Consider the following 5325-nt stretch of genomic DNA (forward strand, 5'->3'; position numbering starts at 1 on the left):
TAAAGACAATAGCATACATAATTTACATGTATTGCTGAAAAAAAAAGTTTCAAAAAGCATTTCTAATTAAGAAATCAAGGAGTCTCATACCAATGTTAGGATAAAGTTTGAACAGCTTACCGAATGAAAAAATTTAGAAAGATTTGCTTAAAATTATTTCAAAGTGAGGAGAAAGAACTGGGGAGACTGGGTTAAGTTTGTGGTACCCAGCTGGGACAGCTTTCCACATGCAAGGCTCTGTTGCCTCTGGAAATAAAGTAGATCAAGTCACTCTTTTGCAGAAAATCTGTCACTATTTCCCTTGTAAACATCAGAGTCCTGCTGGTGTCTTTTGTGCTCCTGCTTGATTTGACCCTTCTTTGCTACCTCATCTCCTCTAATTCTGTCCTTGACCACTGCCCTCCAGTTATGCTGGCTTCACATTGCTTCCCAACCACAGCCCTATGTCACCCCAGGGCTTTTGCATATGCCCTTGCCTTTGACTAGAACCCTCTTCTCTCAAGCTTCTACATGGTTCCCTCCATCCTTCAAGTCTCTTCAAGTGAGGCCACTCCTGACACCCTATTTAAAATTACAGACCTCTTCCCACATTCACCACTTCCTCCCCTGCTTTACTTCTCTCCATAACACTTTTCAGATGAGCCCCACAGGGGCCAAAATTTTTGTGTTTTGTTTCCTACTGTTCTGTGTCTGGTAGAGAGTAAGTGCTCAATAAATATTCGTTGAATGAATAAGTGTTGATGTCTGAAAACAGGGCTGTCAGCATGGGAAGAGGTCTAGTTAATCAAGTGGGTAAAATCAGCTCCATCAAAAATCACATCTCCAGGGCCACCAACAAGCGAAGGAGAGAGACCTCAGAAAGAAACCAGTGCTGCCAACACCTTGATCTTGGACTTCTGGCCTCCGGAACTGTAAGAAGATAAATTTTTGTTATTTAAAAAAAAAATTAACATTTCCAAGCACTAGACTAACTGTTTGAATATGAGTTCTCTTATTCTTTGCCTTTAAGTGATCTGTATTAGCCTTTGAAATCTTTGGTTAAGTGAATAAGTACTGTTTGGCAAATTCTGAAAGTTCTTTGGACCTCCAGCTAACTTTGAGATGCTTTAGAGAAACCCCGAGGCATCTCAGGTATTAAATTAACTAGGATCACATGGTATGTTAAGTTAAATGTAATCAGTCATAATTCAAGTTATTGTAACCAAGCCTCTTTATTGATGACACTGAAATCAGATGTCTCATCATGCTTTTTTAAGTTTTCTGTCATTTGTAGACAGTTATCATCATTGTACTCTGATGCTATTGCAAAAGAATTTCATCTTTAAGATTTGTGGGAACGTTATGGAAGTGGTTACAACAGTTCCACATCGAGATGATGGCTGTGTAAGGATTCCAGCCCAGACTGTCCTCTGAGTCAAAACAAGGAGCTGTACTGCCCTGGGGGCATTTAGATTAGGCATTCAGAAATTTTCAGTCCCTAATAGGCAGGGTCAATACCCCTATTCAGCCCTGAAGCAGCTACAGAAGACTGCTGCCCCTCTGCACCCCCAAAAGAATATGGGGGCAAAATCTCTGAGTGAGGAATGAGACAGGAAGAAGGGGGGCAGGACACAGCCAGTAAGGGAATGACACAGCAGTTAGCACCAAGATGGCGGAAAATTCAACTCCCAATAGGCCTTGGGGCCCAGGATGGCGGGAGATTTGACTTCCAGTAAACCTTGAGCTTCATTATACACTCATTGCAATATACTCGCATGGTGAATGGCATTCTCACAGGAGCCATGACAGTTCTGAGGCTGACCATAAAAGGTCAAAAAGTGGGCAATGGTCCATTTCCTGGGAATCCCAGCCCCTTCCCCAAAGTATTTGGAATAACCCTCCCATTTCTTAGCATATGAAGTTACTGAGCCCATAAAAACTGACAACCCTGCACCTCGTGGCCTCTCGTTCTCTCACCTTCAGAGAAGGCCCGTGCTCTGTCTGTGGAGTGTGTACCTACTCTTACTTTAAACTAAACACCTACCTCCATGCCTGGTGGCCTCTCTGGCCTTCTAAGATGGCCTGCACGCTGTACTCAATAGAGCATGTATCTCTCTGAATAAATCTACTTTTACTCAAAAAAAAAAAAAAATCTGGGCTCTCGTAAATGCAGAGCCTCAAACAAAGGCAGGCATGCAGGACTTTTATTTGCCAAGTGATGCCAAGCATCAGGAAAGAGGGACAAAGAGGAGTGAAATAAATAAGAGTGAAACGGCAACAGAGGGAAGCCAATACACAGGACTAATTAATGAAGCGGAGCAATAGCCTCAAAGCAAGTAGAGGCAGCAGACAGGCCGGGGAGGTAACGTCCAAGACTGGGGCCAATAAACCGCGTAGGGGCAGGTCTGGAGAAGACAGTGGGTGGGGTTGATGTCGGACAGGGCCACAAAGCCAGGCAGAGCTGCGGAGACTGACAGGTTCTAACTTCGTAGAGTTATTTCTCATGTCAGGTTTGAAACAATTGTTCAGAAAGGCCTAATCGACAGGGCTGGCCTCACAGGCTTGTGACCTGTGCATTTGCACAGGGCTGCACTTGGCTTCAGGCTGTATTCTGCTGTCTTAAAATTCTTAATGTTTTATTTTTGAATCTCTGTTCTGTAGAAAAGTCTGCTGGGACAATGGAACAGGGGCATGAGCAGAGGAGACAGCTGGGTGGCCACGCAGGCAAGCGGTTGTGGTCCAGCAGAAGCAGCTCCCGTGCACACAAGGGCTCAGATCCGTGGGTGTGGCTGGTGGCAGGTGTGCAGAGCAGCGTCAGGGCAGCTCTGGGGGCCACAGGGCCTGAGGCAGCGGCTAGGCTGGCACCTAGACTAACAACGCAGCAGCCACAGTGGCCCCAGGAGAGAGAAGACGCTTTGGTTGGAGGCAGCACCAAGCTTGCAGCGGAGGCCTGCTGGCCCGTCTGCCCCAGAGATTGTGCTGGATTTAGCTGCACAAACACTAACTCTCCCTCTGGCTGGAGCGCTGGGATCACAACTGCCCACACTCAGGTGGTAACCTTTGTCAGTAAATTACTACAAAATAAAAGGGTACACATGGACATGGAAATAAAGCCTATCAGGGAATTATTAGAATTCTTCAGAGTTTAGAAATTCTGGTTTGAAAACTGCTGCAATACTGTAGAGCCAATATCTACAGGCTTAGTAATGCAAATAAAATTTTTAAATTATCGTATTCAAGGAAAAAGATGACTATTTTCATATGAAGCTTATGTTGAACTGAATATTAACAAGGAAAACAAATTTTCAATTATTTTTATTCTCAAAATTGAGACTACACAATAGAATTAATAAAAGAATGTTTTCAATGATGTACAGATTCTAAAGGCTCTTTTGGTTTCTTGTACAACCTCTACAAATTATAAGAAATCCCAGGGGAAAAATTAAAATGTCATGTAAAGTTACATTTCAAACTAAATTCAGACTTTACCCAAAACTGATCTGTATGAAGTTAAATTTTGGGGGGAAAATTTTTTTAAAGTTTTTTTTTTTTTAAGAAAAATTAGTACATCAGCTCCAGATGTACTAAAATTTCTATCAAGGTAATTTATCAGAAATTTATCCCACTGTTGTCACTTTCTATGAAATATTCTTAACAGCTCCAGTAAAAATTATATCAGCAGTAAGATTCTTCTCAAAATTACAAATAAATAAAATCGGCAATTTTGCATTTGCCAAGAGTGAGTGACATCATTCTAAAATACACTGATGGAGGCCGCCATCTTGGTTCCACATTTCCCGCACAAAATGCCTGGTGAAGCCACAGAAACCGTCCCTGCTACAGAGCAGGAGTTGCACAGCCCCAGGCTGAGACAGGGTCTGGAACAGAATCTGACAGTGATGAATCAGCACCAGAGCTCAAGGAACAGGATTCCGCACAACCACACAACAAGCCCAGCTGGCAGCAGCAGCTGAGATCTATGAAGAACCAGTCAGTAAAGCAAAACAGAGGCGGAGTGAAAAGAAAGCACGGAAGGCTATGTCCAAATTGCGTCTTCCACAGGTTACAGGGGTTACTGGAGTCACTATCCGGAAATCTAAGAATATCCTCTTCTTCATCACAAAACCAGATGTCTACAAGAGCCCAGCTTCAGATACCTACATAGTTTTTGGGGAAGCCAAGATCGAGAATTTATCTCAGCAAGCACAGCTAGCAGCTGCTGAGAAATTCAAAGTTCAAGGTGAAGCTGTCTGAAACATTCAAGAAAACACACAGACTCCAACTGTACAAGGGAGAGTGAAGAGGAAGAAGTTGATGAAACAGGTATGGAAGTTAAGGACATAGAATTGGTCATGTCACAAGCAAATGTGTTGAGGGCAAAGGCAGTCCGAGCCCTGAAGAACAACAGTAATGATATTGTAAATGCTATTATGGAATTAACAATGTAACCATCTGAAAAGAGGACTTTTTTTGGTGTTTCAAAAGAATAACTGCAGCTTGGTTTGAAATTTGTACTGTTTCTATCACTAATAAAGTTATGGCTTCTTGTTGGATGAAAAAAAAATACACTGATGGAAAAGTATAAATTTTGGTAACTAATAAATGAATTTGCAGAACATTGAGCCAGAAAAATTGGATGATCAGTCAAGATATCACATTCATAAAGTATTAATTTTAGTAAGTAAAATTATGACACTAAAATTTTTTTTGCAAATTTAAGTTTGTTACTCATCACTATTACCCCTATCATGTTTTATAAATAACAAGTTATTTTTAAAGAAGAAAGCTTTGTATTTTAGTACCTTTAACGGTGCCTCTCCTTTTTGAACAAAAGGTCCCACATTTTCATTTTGCACTGGACTCCACAAATTATGCAGCTGGTGCTAATAATAGTCATTGGAAGCTTCACCATCTGAATCTGGACATTAATTTGAAACAAAAGGAGATCATTTCACTCTGAAGAAAATTAAAAGTGTGGCATGTTAAAGAGAAACTAACATCTGGCCCTGGACCTTTCTGATTATCTTTCTCGCAGAGAAGATAACTAAGTGATGAGAAAAAGGAGGGAAAGAAACCCTTCGGTCTAATACACATCTTATGAAGTCACATTCAACACCCTGAAGAAGAAAGTAAAAGGGGCAGTTGAATTCAAGAATGCGCATGGAAAAGTTTGTCAGTGCCTACCTATAAGCACCTTGTTAAACTGGCGAAACTAGAGTTAAATACATAAAACATTAAAAATCAGATGAAATGGCATGCTCAAGAGCTAAATTAAATATAAACCAAGAGGTAGAACACATATTATAGATAATGAGGACTCTGATGAGAAGGTAGCCAGTGTTTTAA

At 41.3% G+C, this 5325-nt stretch overlaps 1 pseudogene; it reads left to right on the forward strand.

Moving 5' to 3' along the window:
• Positions 1 to 3764: 3764 nt before the first annotated feature.
• Positions 3765 to 4543, forward strand: LOC102538284 (nascent polypeptide-associated complex subunit alpha pseudogene; annotated as a pseudogene).
• The last annotated feature ends 782 nt before the right edge of the window (positions 4544 to 5325 follow it).

Source organism: Vicugna pacos, chromosome 12 (assembly GCF_048564905.1).
Source record: "Vicugna pacos chromosome 12, VicPac4, whole genome shotgun sequence".
NCBI classification, from domain to species: domain Eukaryota; kingdom Metazoa; phylum Chordata; class Mammalia; order Artiodactyla; family Camelidae; genus Vicugna; species Vicugna pacos.